Source organism: Sus scrofa, chromosome 1, assembly GCF_000003025.6.
Source record: "Sus scrofa isolate TJ Tabasco breed Duroc chromosome 1, Sscrofa11.1, whole genome shotgun sequence".
Lineage (NCBI taxonomy): Eukaryota > Metazoa > Chordata > Mammalia > Artiodactyla > Suidae > Sus > Sus scrofa.
The window spans coordinates 273,719,877-273,734,260 of record NC_010443.5 but is presented as its reverse complement, the minus strand read 5'-3'; the positions used below and the strand labels follow the sequence as shown (position 1 = coordinate 273,734,260).

At 67.5% G+C, this 14,384-nt stretch overlaps 1 protein-coding gene across 17 annotated transcripts in view; it reads right to left on the bottom strand.

The window, feature by feature from the left end:
• Positions 1–14,384, bottom strand: part of RXRA (retinoid X receptor alpha) — a 98,781-nt gene that overhangs the window by 63,362 nt on the left and 21,035 nt on the right. Inside the window, exon 1 of one of the 17 annotated variants that reach the window (XM_021071446.1) lies at positions 12,066–12,087. The exons of the other annotated variants lie outside the window; for them this stretch is intronic. The gene's annotated coding sequence lies outside the window, so the exon portion shown is untranslated. Of the gene's footprint in view, positions 1–12,065; positions 12,088–14,384 lie in introns of those variants that run through there. 17 annotated transcript variants of the gene reach the window in all.

Here is a 14,384-nt window from a genome sequence, read left to right as displayed (position 1 = left end):
AGGGTACCGGCCTGGCCCGCGCAGCACTTGGCGGCTTTGGCTCTGACACGGGAAAGGAGTTACACTTGGCTCCTTCCTCGGTGGGGGCTGTGCCCAGAAGGGACACAGAGCCTCCCACGGGGACCCCCTCTGAAGGACACAACGCTCAGGTGGACAGGGGACCAGGGTTTGTCCACGAAAACAGATGGAGGGGCGGGGGGTTGCATCTCACTCCCCCCACGCCCCGGAGCGCCAGAAGGATCCCAGGCCACACACGACGGTCCTCCCGCCCGGCTCTCTGCATCCCTGGGCCCCACGGACCACCACGGGGGCCCAGGCCTCCTTCTCCGCCATCTCTTCTCGCTGCTGACCGTGGGTCTGCCAGGAACTGCCCCCGCAGCCCATCCTGTGATGAGACAGGCCACAGGTTGCGGGGCACACCTGAGAATCCGATGGAGAAGCCGTGATTTACACCCCTTTTTCTTTTTCATCCACACCCCGGCCCCACAGAGGTTCCCAGGCCAGGGTTCAAACCTGAGCCACAGCAGGGACAACGCCAGATCCTGAACCCACCGTGCCGCCAGGGAGCTCCGACGCCCCCTTTGTAACGACATGGGCTCTGACCCGAGGGTGATCCTTCCTGCTTGCCTCTGGCACAGCTGTGTTCTGGAAGGTTCCGGTTAACAGAAATCCCTCCCTAGAACCTGCTCAGGCCTCAGGCGCCTGGTGGGCATGGGGTCCCCGGGGCCCCAGAAGCTCCCACGCTCCCCTCCACCTGCTGCCGGGCCTGCCACGCGGCCCTCTGCCCTCACGGGACACGACCCCAGCAGACACACGAGCTCTCCCAACCCCACGCCAGGGGCCGAGGAGGAACCTGCTCGCCGGCTGCACGACGGGGGCCGAAGGAGACCCCTGCCCCCGGGGGAGCGGGTGGAAGGGCGCACGCGCCGCTCCCGCAGCGGGGAAGGCCCTCCCCCCGGGCGGGACCCAAACCCGTCCAACTGCCCCAGACTCAGCGCCGAGGCGACTATCAGTTCATCGCGTTTCTCAACCCGCCGAGCTGCTCGCCGTTGCGTCAGGCCTTGCGGACGCAGATAAGCCGGCGGGCGCGGGCTGGGTGGGTTGGGGTGGGTTCTCGCTTTGCTTTGCTTTGTTTAGTTTCCGCCCTCCCGGTGCCTTCCCCGCCCCCAGCCCTGCTGGGCCCCCCACCCCAGGCTGCCAAGGGGCGTGCCCAGGGCAGGGCCTGAGCTCCCAGGTCCGGGGCCACCTGCAGGGATGCTGGGCTGGGAGGGAGGCGGGTGAGGGGGCCCCAGGGAGACACCCCCCCTCATAGGGTGGGGGCTGAGCAGGCCCCAGGCAAGGGGGGGGGACCCTTCCCAACTGCTGTGGCCGCGCACGGCAGGCCGGTGATGAGAAAGGCCACCCTCCCCCGTCCGAAGCCCGGAGCCACTGAACCGGATTGTCCCCGTGTCATCAAGCAGGGCACAGGGACAACGGGGCCTTCACTTGGGGGTGGGGCCCCAGCCTCCTCTGTGCAAAGCCCTCTCAGCCACACGGGGTCGGGGGCGGGGGGCTGGGAAGCTGTGCGTTTCTGTGCAAAGCAGCTGCTGGCCGAGCCCCCCCCCCCGCCCCCACATCTGCAGGGCCGTGTGGCCAGCGTGCCGTGAGGACTCTGGAGTCTGCGAGCCCACCGCCCGCCGGAGCTCTTTTCTCACGTCCAACACAGGGCTGGGCCCCGGGACCCCAGACCCACGGCCACGCGCTCACAGGGACCCGCAAGGGGCAGTCTATCCTTCCTGACCCAGGGACGTGGAAACCAAGGTTCAGGGCGGTTACGGAGCGCGCCCTCCCGCCGCTGCTCCCCAGCGAGGGCGGCCCACTAACGCCTCACCCTGCACCCCCCAGGGAGCAGCCCTCTCAGCCACACGCGGTGGGGGGCGCTGGGAAGTCGGACGACAGTCGGGCAGCTTCCCCAGGAGGCCCCCGCCCGCCAGGGGTAGCAGGGAAGGGACAAAGACCAGCAGGCCTCACGCTTTCCCAGAGCCCTGGCTCCTCTGGTGGGCCTGGCTCCGCTCCCCGCGGGCATACCCTGCCTCTCCCCAGGGGGCACCAAGGTCCAGGGCCATCCCAGACTCGTCCCCCCAAACCTGGCTGTGCCCACTCCCAGCCAAGGGCTTATCTGACACCTGGGCGCAGCCTCCTCACAGCCTCTGCTCCCCTGGGATCAGGCTGCCACGACACTTTCCAAAAAACACAGACTCCAGGGCAGGGCAGAGCAGGGGCCCGGGGCAGCATTCCCCAAAGAGCTGCAGGTTGCACAACCGGCCAGGTCCCTACCTGCCTCTGCAGTGTTGCAAGGACCTGCCACCCTTCGGGCCACTGAGTCCTGAAGGTGGAGTCCTGGGGGTGGGGGGCAGGGGGCGCCAGGACCCGACCTCTGGGCCCCGGGCCCCGACCACAGATGATGCTGCGAAACCTCTCTGAGGACGGCCACCGTCCCACCCGTCCTCCTGGGCTCTGCAGCCCCCTAACCGTGGGCCTGTGCTTCTCCCGTAATTCACCGAGAGGCAAAGCCCAAGCCAGAGAAGAGGGACCCAAAGCGACAAGCAGTGATTCCCGCGGCTGGTGGAGCTGGGGGACCGTTCAGCTTCCCAGCCCCCAAGGGCAGATCAGGAAACAGACTGGGGAGTGGGAGGCGTGGGCCCCATGTCTCCTGACCCACGAGGGTCCAGCTGGTTTTCACCGTCAGCCATTCGGTTAATAGGCCTCCCTGCCCCCTATCAGCCGAGCCAGTTGGGGAGCTCAGCTGCCCAGCCTGCAGGCACCCACAGCACAGAGCCTGGGCCTGCGCCCGCCCTCCCCCAGGTGAACATGGAGCCCAGAGGAGAAAGAGCCAGGGAGCCAGGCACAGAGGGGGCTCGGAGACAGAGAGCTGGCTCCCGCCTGCAGAAGTGGGGTGGCCAGCCCCCGCCCACCCTGAGCCCCAAAGGCCAACCTGGGCAGAGGACAGAGAACGCACGCCTTCCTGGCATCACGGATCCAGAGCACATCTAGAACAGAGAGCCTGCACGCACAGCGTCCCGAGAGCCTGGGACCCAGTCTCTGGGGGTCCCTCTAACAATAGGGCAGGCTCCCCACGTCCCATGGAGACTCCCAGTGGCCTCCGAGTCCCTCTGTCCCACACCCAGGGCCAGCCCTGGCAGGCCCATGGATGCTGGCAGGGGAGTCAGAGGGCACAGGTCCACGGCACGGGAGCCAGCAACTGGGGATTCAGATGAACCATTGCCTGCGGGGCACGGAGAGCCCGAGATGGGGGCGAGGGCTGACCCAGAGCTGAGACTTTGGTACTCCTGGAGATTTAAATCTCGTGGGAGGGCGTTCCCGTCGTGGCTCGGTGGTGAACGAATCCGACTAGGAACCATGAGATTGTGGGTTCGATCCCTGGCCTCTCTCAGTGGGTTAAGGATCTGGCATTGTCATGAGCTGTGGTGTAGGTCGCAGACACGGCTTGGAGCTGACGTTGCTGTGGCTGCAGTGTAGGCCGGAAGCGGCAGTTCCTATTGGACCCCTGGCCTGGGAACCTCCATATGCCACGGGTGCGGCCCTAGAAAAGGCAAAAAGACAAATAAATAAATCCCATGGGAAGCCACACACACACACACACACACACACACACACACACACACACACTCTGTCACAGCGCCACACACTCAGTCTCTCACACACACACAGGTATTGAAAGGACACAGGAAGCACCCAGTGACAGGTGCACCTTGGTGTCTCCCAGTGAAAAGCCCTGGTCCCAGGCATGGCCCCAGCGGCTGCTGATCTAATGGGTCTGGGGTGCGGCCTGGGCACGGGGGTTTCTGAAAGCTCCCCTGCTTTCAAAGGAGAGCAGGCCGGGGGAGAGGCTCTGACCAGGTCACCGCGAGGCTACAGCTGCCGTGGCCCCAGCCTCCTCACACCAGGCTGGCCAAGGAGGAGGAGGCAGGACGGCCCGCGCAGCGTTGGGCTGGAAATTCCGCAGATGCTGTGACAACGGACAAGGCCTCATCATTCAGCTCCTGGTGGAGAAGCTCAATTCGATTAGCTGCGGGCGCTGGCAGGCCCAGGATGCCAACGGCACGGCTGAGCCTCCCCTGCCCCGGGGGCCCCCCTGCCCTCCGCCACAGCACCCCTTTCCCACGCGGGGCCCAGAACGTCTCACTGCTGAGCCCCGAGGCGGCCACAGGCAGCCGATCAGAAGCAACCCGCGGGCTGGGCCAGGCCCCTGCTCTCCCAGGCACAGACCGAGAGGGGATTTTCTGAAGCAAGAGCTGTCACGGCCTGAGTTCCTGCTCCAGGGGGCCGTGACTTCTGCTCTCCCAAGCTCACCCCCCGCTTCCCCAGGAGCACCCTCGGGACACTCCCCCGGGGGCAGGCGTGGCTTTCTAAGATCATCTCCAGCGTGGCCTGGACATGTGTTTGGAGCGGTCCCCGAGTCTGGCCAACATCAGTGACACGGCAGGAATCCCAGGTCACAGGTGGCTCGGCTTCCCCCACCGGGGCACCCAGCCCTGCAAATGAATCACCTTTCAAAGGCACCAGGAGGCTCCAGGGAGAAAGGGATTCCTCTCCCAAGGCCTGGCATCCCCCCCAGAAGGGCAGCTCAGCCCTCCTGCCCTCGGGAAGGGGGCGGGGAGGGGGGGCAGATGGCCCGCCGGCCTGGAGGAGGAGGGCTGTGTCTGGGCCACCAGCTTCAGGAGGGCTTCAAGGCCCAGCGGGCGCCCTGGGGACAAACAACAAAGCGAGGCTTTGCGAGAAACGGGGAATGTCCCCCACGTGAGGGGAACCCGCCTAAAGGCGCCCACGCCCGCGCACTGCCCAGGCCCCCAGCGCCCCCCCCCACCTCCCCCACCAGGGCCGCCAGAAATTCCACCTTCTGGGCACATCAGGAGCGGGACTCCAGCAGCCTTCAAATCCACGAGGGAAAATAAACACGCCTGCCCCCCAGCGCAGCCGCCTCGGCCCGGCGCTGCCTCTCACCTCCCCAGGCCCCAGGATCCCAGCTGTGGGCCTGCCCCTCGGCAGTGCTGGGGGGCCACCCGCACCCCCGCTCCCCGGGCACCCCCCGGCCGGGGGCACAGCCGGAACGGCAGGGGGTTGAGCCTCCTCCCAGGCTGGCCCCGCCCTGCCCCTGTCACCGCCCCCTGACGCCGCACCCTGACTCTGTCTCCCCGAGGCAACGGCCACCCGATCGAGCAGGAGCCGCAGGCCGTGGCCAGGGGATCAGCGGCGGCCCCACCAAAGGAAAACAAGGGAGGCCCGGCAGAGGGTGGCTGGAGGCTGGGTGGTCCAGACACTTAACCTCACATGGGCTGCTGCTGGCGAGCGGCCACCTCTACCCGCTGCTGGGCAGGGGCGAGGTGGGGGAGCAGGGCAGCACTGCCCAGCCCTGTGCCATCCGTCCGTGGGGCGGAGTGGCCCTGCACCCTCCCTGGTGCCCAAGACGCACCCACGGGCCCTGATGCAGCCCTTCAGAGCCCCGAGGGCCCTGGCGAGCTGCCACCAAGCCCAGCTGGGTCCCCCTCCCCGGGCCTGCCCGTCTGGAGCAGCGCCATCCAGCCACGTCCAGGCTCCCCCACAACCCGGGAGGCTCACCTGCCCTGTCTGGCCAGGCACCCACCACGCACCCGGGCAGGCCTAAGCCCACCGCAGCCCTCCGCCCTGGAGCCCAGGACACTGCCCTGCGCTGAACCCAAGCCCCCCTCACATCATGCTGGGACCCTCCTTCGGGGACGGCAGGGCTCCAACCCCCCCCCCAACATACACATCAGGCCTCCTGACCCACAGGAAGCCAGAGCTCAGCCACCAGGCTCTCCCCATCCTGACACACGCACACACGTGCACACAGAGGCCAGCGTCTACCACCCAACCCAACACACACACAGACCAGAGCGGCCCCGCCAGCCACGCAGCCACGCAGCCACGCAGCCTCGCCCGGCCAGGGCCGCCGCCTCTGGCAGGCCCCGCGGTGCCCCGTTCACCTCTCATTTCGATGGTTAAAAACTCGTCACGGCAGCAATCGGTTATTACACCTCGGCCTTAATTAAAGAGGCCCGCGGCACGGCCCTTTAAACAGCAGCGTCGTTCTCTAGTTGGCAAGGCTCCGTTAGCAAGAAAACGCCTCAAACGGGCCTACAATGGAGCTGGTGCCCCCTCCTGCCCTCGCGGAGCAGGGGATGATGGTTCAGCTTCAATTTTTAATCCGCTGATGAAATATTCAGGGGCCAGGGTGGGGATCGCGTTTCCCGAGGTGTGGGATCCCTGCCTCTCCGGGGGCTCCCCGAGCCGGGAGGACACCGAGTTTGGGGTGGTGGGGTCAGGGCAGTCTGGAGCAGCAGAGCCCAGAGGATGGGGCCAGACCACGCCCGCCCCCCACCCACCCCAGCACCCTGCCCATCACCTGGCCACGGCCTCCGCCTCCCTTGTGTCCTGCGCTGGGTGGATCACAGAGCCCACGGCCGGGGGGCCTCGGGGGTGGCTCTCCAAGGGGACACAGGGGCCCAAGGTCACCAGCAATGTCCCCCTCCAGCCTCCTGGTCCCAGTCCTGGCATATGCGGCCCTCCAGGGCCAGCCCGACCCCTCGAGGAGAACCAGCCCCCGGCATGGTGGTTCCCTGAACAAAACATCAGAGGACCCAGCCCTCCCGCCGACACCTCCTCCCCACGGGCCTTTCATAGCTCAAGGCTGCCGACACGTCTCATGACGGTAGAGTCGGCTGCACCCATTTTACAGGTGGGGACACTGAGGTGGAGAGGAGAGGCCCTGGCCGCCCTTGAGGGCGTCTGCCCACTCTCGCCAAGGAGCTCGGGAATGGCCCGGTGAGGGGGGCAGGTGACACTCGGCCTCTGGCGGTGGCAGTGCAGCCCCTGGCCTCTCACAGGGCTGACGACGCCCCGGTACAGATAAGGACAGAGCCGGGGAGGAGCCCAGGACCTTCGGCACCCTGAAATGGGACCCTGAGTGAGGGGGAGGGGCGAGGACCCTGGCCCGCCTCCCTCCTGCCCACCTCGGAGCAGATGGGGAAAACGCCCCGGGGAGCAGCCCCTGGGTGGGACGGGGTGCGGAGCGAGGCCCCCACGCTGCCGGCGAGGCTCCGAGAGCAAGATCCTTCGACCTCCTCTGGAGACCACACGGTGTGCACAGCCAGCAACTGGATGCCCGCTGTGCCCTCCAAGGAGCCCGACCCCTCCACTGGCAGCAGCCAGGGTACCGTCAGCCACTGACCTGCCAGCAGTGGGGCTCTGCGCCACCGGCTGTGACACCAGCATAGGCAGCTTCCTATACGGATGGGGAACTGAGGCAGGGTGGGGGCAAAGGGGCCCCAGAGCCCCTCGGGGAGGTGGGGGGCAGGGGCCGGGGGTCTCTAAGGCCAGCGATGTGCCTGGCCCCCGCCCCGAGGGCTCTCAGATCCCCCTGCCCCCGCAGTGCTGGGCGCTGCCTCGCATCCTGCCGTGACACTGACCAGCTGCCCAGTCGGCCTGGACAGGTCGTTTAATCAAAGCCTGTGATCCACACGGCACCTCCTGGCATCGCTGGGCAGCTGCACCCGCCTGGCCATCTGGTGCGCCCGCTCTTCCTGATCCTGGGCCTGCGTGTGCTCTGGACGGAGGCCTGAGTCCAGGGCACAGGGCAGGGGGTCCGGCCGTGTGGGGGCGGGGCAGTACTGAGGGCAGAATGCGGGGGTTTGCTGTCATCCAGCCACCAGCCACGCACCTGCCGACCACCTGGGCCAGCCCGCACTGGCCCCCCTCCAAGCAGCCCCCGGGCGGGCACAGCGCTTGAGCTCGGCCCCGGGGGACCGTGTACAGAGACGAGACTGCAAGGTTCACACCTGGCTACACGCTCAGAGTGAAAACAGAGGGAGGCACAGGCTCAGCTGGGACCAGAGACCCAAACCGCACAGGACAAGGTGGGGGCCCCCAGGGGCCCAGCCCAGCACGGGGCTCCGATGTCGCCCGCCCAGGAGTGCCCATGCTCACCCAGGCGCCAGTCCCATTCTCTGATGCTCCCTGCCTTTAATGAGCCTCGGCGAATGCCTGGCCTCGGCCCAAGCCCTCTGTGGCCAGGGAGGGACACGACCCACCAGTCCCTTAGACCCTGAGACATCAAGCCTCACGGATCCAGCACCACCTGCAGCCCCCACAGGTCCCAGCCCCCCAGGTGGGCTGCTATTCCCTCGCCCCCTCCCCAGCCAGGCTCCTCAACTCCGAGCCGCCAGCCCCCAACCGCAGAGCCCCCGGTAGAGTCCCTACAGGGACCGGCCACCCTCCAGCCCACCCAACCCTCCACTCCAGCCAGGTCACTCCCCACCCAGAGCCGCCCTAAGCAGGACCGCTGACAACTGTCACCCAGACACAAAGCAGGCACAGCTGGGGTGGGGGACTCCTCTATCATGGGGGCAGGGGCGGCGGCTCTAGGCCCCCCACCTGGAAGGGCCTCCACGCAGGCCCTGCGAGCCCGCAGCCAGCCGTGGGGGACCCCCAGCCCCAAGATGAGTCCCAGGGCAGCGCAGGTCTCTGCCTGGCAGCAGCACCAACCCAACCATCACCCGTCTCTCCGGCAAAGGCCCTCCCACCACTACCTGAGACAGAACTGGGTCTCCCACGCGCCTGCCCCCTCCCTGGGGCCTCTCTGCCCGCCAGCGCAACACTGCAGCCCCACCGAGGCTGGGCGGAGCTGGTGTCCAGGGAGAAACCCTACCGACGTCTGGAGGTGCTTCCAGAGGCTGGGGCAGGGTTTCAGCGCCACACGCAGAATTCCGCTCTCGCTGGAGGACCGTGAGCCCCCATCCGCGTCCCAGTTGCCCCTCCCCAGCACCCAGCATCCCTGGGCAGCGTCCTGGTGGGTCGATCAGACATCCGACAACAGACGGATGAGCAGGAGCAACGAGCCGCAGAACCCCAGGACCCAGGACCCCAAAACCCTAGGTCCCAGGATCCAGGACCCAGGAGCCCAGGACCAGGGTGAGAACACGCCAGAGCCCAGCCCCCCGTCCCCCACCCCGCCCAGGAAGCCAAGATAGGCTCCCCAGTCCCTGGGCTGCAGCACAACCGTTCAAGATGGACCCCAACCTGCAGCCGGACCCGCCCAGAACTGTCCCGAGCTCAGGGCGCACCCCCGCCACCAGCGGGGAACTCGCTGCCAGGACCCATCCCTCCACAGACGCGTGCTCGCCACACACCAGCCAAGGCCGTCTGACCGCCGCTGCCGCCTGTGTCCACCTCAGGCCCCTGGTCACGCAGACCAAATGCTGCAGCTGGAACATTCCACACTCTTGACCACAGACCCGATTCCCAAGTCTCTCCCCCAAGGCCAGGCGTCAGTGTCCCCAAGGCCAGGCATCAGTGTCCTCAGCTCTTCCAGCCTCCACGTGGCCCTCCCCGTCCCCAAGGACCACCGGGACCCCCGCCTCCTCCCCTGCCACGCCCCCCACAAAGAGCATCCCTCTCATCCCCAGCCCAACCCATGAGGCTTTAACTGCAGCCCAGACCCCTGCCCGTCCCCATCGCCACAGCTGCCACCTCCTCACAGCCTCAGGACCCCACCCCTGCCCCTGGGCCCAGTCTCCGCGGCCAGCTGCCAGACAGGCCCGGTGCCCTGCTGGCCCCGCCTGGCTCCTCTCTCACCCCCCCACCCTGCCCCCACTGCCATCCAGCCCCAGCCTCTGGTCCGACCCCCACGGGCCGAGCTCCGTCCACCTCAGGGCCTTTGCACGCACTGCTCGCCCAGCCGGGGGAGCTCTTCCCGGCCGTCTCACCCGGCTGCCCCTTCTCGTCCGACAGCCTCACCTCCAACGTCATCCCACGTACCCTGGACTTGGCCATGGTCACCACAGGCCTCGGGCTCCTCTGAAGGCAGGGGTGTGGGGGTCAGAGGGGAGCCCGGCTCTGACCAGCCAGGACACAGAAGGCTCCTCCTGCTCCATGGACCCCCCGATACTGTGACGACCACCCCCCGCCCCCCAGCTCCCAGCCATCCGGGCAGAGGGCACGGGCCTGCCCCTCGCTGTCTGGCCTCCTGGGCTGACGGAGGCTCCGGCTCTGCTCGGAGGCGTGGAGACAAAGGCAGGCTGACCACCCGGAGCCCACGATTAATCTCGGTCACACCACGGCGGGGCGGGGCGTCTGCCCCGTGATTTACATTTTTATTAAATCACTGGAGAAAATTAGAAACGTTATTACTTCCCTCAGCCTTAACTCCTTCTCTGCCCTGCTCTGCACGCAGCCACCCCTCGCTGTCCACCCCAAGTGACAGCCAGGCTCCCACCCACCTCCACCTGCCTGTCACCTCCACTGTGCCCAGCCCATCCCACCGCCCCCCAGCACAGGGCCCACGCCCCCAGCATAGGCCCCTCCCCCACGGCCAGGGGCCCACCCCCCTGCTCAAGTCCAGGCTCCTCCCTCCCCCACAGCCAAAGCCCCCTCCTGGGGTCCAGCTCTGGCCCAGTGCAGCCAGAGAGCAGTGCCCCCCACCCCAGTCTCCTCCACGGCCTTGCGTCAGGCAACCCACAGCCCTCAGGCCTCAGTTTCTCTCCTGCAACTCGGCCCGCCAGGCACCGTTATCACCGCCCCGCCCCACTGTCCAGACTAGGCTTCGCCCAGCACCTGAGGCCCCAGAGCCCCGCAAGGCTTCAAGGAGGAACTCCCCCCAGGGCAGCCCCTTCCCTTCACCCCACAGGCTCTCCTGCGGCCCCCCAAGGTCACAGGAGGAGGGGGCAGGGGGCGGGGGCAATGGGGGCCCAGCTGGGGGCAGCACCCCTGGCACCAGGCATGTTCTTCCTCCATAAACGGCGCTGAAGGTCTTGGTGGGGGAGGGGGGAACCTGGACCTGAGCAGGTCCCCCGTCCCCGGACCCCGCAGTCCCTGGGGACAGGGGAGAGCCCACCAGCCAAGCACCCCCCCCACCCCCGGATGCATAGAGCCTTGGAAGGAAAGAGCAGGCTCGGGTGGCCCAGGGGGAAGGAACAGCACGTGCAAGGGCTGGGAGCCGGGGAAGGGCTGGGAACCCTCCAGGAACAGAAGGCACATGGGTACAGCTGGTCCCCCTCCCAGCAGGGGCGGCGCCAGGGCCAGCGCTGGGACTTCGCCCCGAGGACCCGGCCGCGTGGGAGGTGGACAGCCTCGTCGCAGTCAAGCGTTTCAGAACGAGTGAGAGCCGCCAGGAGGCCGTGCGCGGCCCCTGAGGTCACATCGCTCTGGGGGGCACTCCCACCCCCATGTGCCCCGCCCCACTCCCAACACGGTCCTTTGGGGGCGGCAGGGGGGGGGGGAGACACCATCAGATGTACATGGCACAGCGCTATGGGGGGCCCTCCCTCCCAAGTGGGGGCGTCAAGAAGGGCTTCCCAGAAGAGGGGGCATCTGGGCGCAGCCGCCAAGCAGGTGCAGCAGCACTGCCACCGTCCCACCACATGGCGCGCTTATCTGCGCCAGGAGTTGACCCAGATTTAGTCATGAATGAACCGGCCGAGCGTCGAGCCTCTAATTACTTTTCACTTCCCCTGGTCACGCATTATGCATTGACAGCCAGCGAGGGGAGCGGGCAAGAGGAAAAGCAGGCAGCACAATTAATTTCAGCTTCAATTGTTCTCGCCCCCCCCTCGCCCTCCCCATGGGGGGAGCCTTTTTTAGCTCATGTTTCACAAACACCTTAAGGGGTCCAGCGGGCGGCCGATGGTAGCGGATGCTGGGGCACCGCAGGGGTGGGGGACACCAGGTCTGTTATCAGACACTGAATTAAGACCCTGCAGGAAGGGCCAGGCCAGGAACACAATGTCCTCCGGACAGAGATCTGTCCCCACCAACCCGAGCCCCGGCTGTGGCCGCTGCATGCCAGGACTAAGGCTTCCCCACCCCAGGATGCGAAGCCCGCGGCTGGCCCCCGGCAGGGCCTGAAGGGCCAGGAACCTACCAGCGACCCCCCCCACCCCGCTGACGGCAGAGAGGACACAAAAACCCCCTCTCTGGGTCTGGTCCCCCCTTTGGACATCCCTCCCAGCAGCCCGTACCTCGGGCACAACCTTGAGCTCCGACACCCTCACCTGACAGGTCAGCGACCGTCGAGGCCCTGGCCCGAGGTCCTGCCGATCCTGGGCGCTCACAGAGGGCCTCTGGGCACAGCCACATCCACTCTCCAGGCAAAGAGGAGTCACCACACACACGGGACCAGGCCCGAGCGCCCTCCTGTTCAAGCGGCCTAAGCAACAGGCCCGTGAACGTAGACCCCGCCTGTCCCGGGGCCCAGAGCCCCAGCAGGCAGGCTCCCCTGCCCGCCCAGCTGCACACCCCCTGTCTCTGGCATGGGCCCGCACTAACACTGCTGAGGGCTCTAGGCCCACATCCGTCACTTCCTCCTGCGTGAAGGGACAGCAGGTTCTGTGCTGTGGGGTGGAGCAGACCAACCCAGGGGGGCTTCCTGGAGGGGGCTGCATCTAGGCAGACACCTGACAGCACAGGAAGCAGAGGAAAAAGTGCAGAGCCAGCAGGACCCAGAGGAGGTAGCAGACATGGCTCCGAAGGACCAAGGGGCACAGGGTGGGCAGAGGGCGCGCAGGGCCAGGCAGCAGGGGGAACATCACCCTGCGGGCACGGGGGAGCCACGCAGGTCATGCAGGGAAAGGACGGTCTCATGGGGAGGGGAGGTGGCCAGGAGAAGCAGAAGCAGCAGGCCCCGGAGCCCAGAGCCACTGCAGCCTCCCCCCAGCCTGCTGCTGGAGCCCAGGCAGGAGCCCAGGGCCCCACGCCCACCTTCGCCAAAGAAATCTGGGCCATGGGTGCCCCGGGCTGGGGATTTTGTCGCGAAATCCGGTTTCCCCCACTCTGCAGTGCTGAGTCAGGAGCCCAGGGCGGGGGCGGGGGGGGGGGGAAATCACAGCCCCTTCCAGCAGCGTGGGCAGGAAGTCGAGCACACTGGCACCCAGGCCCAGGCCAGGCTACCCGGACCCCTCCCTGCCCAGCACCCCGCCCTGGGACCCGAAGCCACAACACCCTCCCTCACGTGTCAGCACAGGAAGGACCCACTTGGGCCCGGGGACACTGGGGCCTGGGAGGACAGGGTGGCTAGTCCATGCCTGGCGAGGTCCCTGTGGTGTGGACCAGGGACCTGCAGAGGACAAGGACGCCGGGGCTCAGGCCCGGGGACAGTCTCAAGAGGAGGAGGCCCTGGAATCAGGATCTGGGGGCAAAGCATTCCAGCGGGAGCAGGACGGTCCTACCAGGCAGAGGCAACAGTCTGCACAAAGGCTCAAAAGTGGGGACACACAGGCCACAGCCCAGAGGGGAACCTCTCGGGGCTCTGCTCGGCCCTTGGGACCCCGGGGCTCAGGGGGGCGGCGCCGGGGCTGGGGGGAGTGCTGACCAGGCGGGACCACCCCACTTGGGAGCCACGAGGGCTGGCAGCGGGCCCGGGAGTGTCACAGGCAGGAGGGCAGGAGGGCAGGAGGGCGCCAGGACGTCACATGCGCTGACCGAGCCCCGCCCCGCCGGCTTCAGGGAGGAAGCGCTCTTTCCCACAGTTACGAAAGACTCGTCGCCGAAGGGGGGGCAGGCCCGGGATCGCACCCTCCGGGCCCGGGAGGCTCGTGGTGGGGGCGGGGGGGGGGGCGGAGCCCACCCACCCACCAGGACCCACACCCCTCCCAGGACTCGAAGCCGGGAGAGGCCGGTGGGGACTTAACCCACCTCCCATCCACGTCAAGGCCACACCGGGCAGTGGTCTGGCTTCCTGGCCCTGGGAGAGTCCTGGGCCCCAGAACATTCTGGAACCAGCTGCCCCCGAAGCCGCCCCTCCCAGGGAGACACTTCCTCTGGGGAGAATCCCCACATCCTCCTCGCCCGTCGTTCCCAGCCCGCCCCCGGGCACTCCTTCTCAGCCGCCACCCCCAGCCCGCACCAGAGCCCGAAACTCCTCTGCCCGCCCGCAGATGAGGGTCCGAGGCGCCCCCAGTCACGGCCCTTCCCGGCCCCAGGCAAGAACTAAAGGTCTGGCCCTACACCCTCACGACCACCCCAGACGACAGGGTCAGCCGCCCACTCCACAGACGACACCCTCCAGGCTCAGAGAGGGCGCCGCCGCCCCAGGCCACCTCCCAGGCAGCGAAGGGCAGCCCTACCAGCCGGACACCTCCGGCCACACCGCCTCCCCAGGGCAGGGCGGGTGGAAATCCCATCTCCAGGGCCGCTCCCAGGAGGAGGTGCCCCCCACCCGCCTCGGCCACAGAATTCGGTTTCCTGGCCTCTAATCAAGAGATCACCCAGAACCCTGGCACCCACTCGTGCATGGCTGCGGGGCCTGAGGACACATGGCTCACACCAGGGGAAAAAGCCACCTCGGCGCCGGATGACAGCCAGCGCTGGGTCTG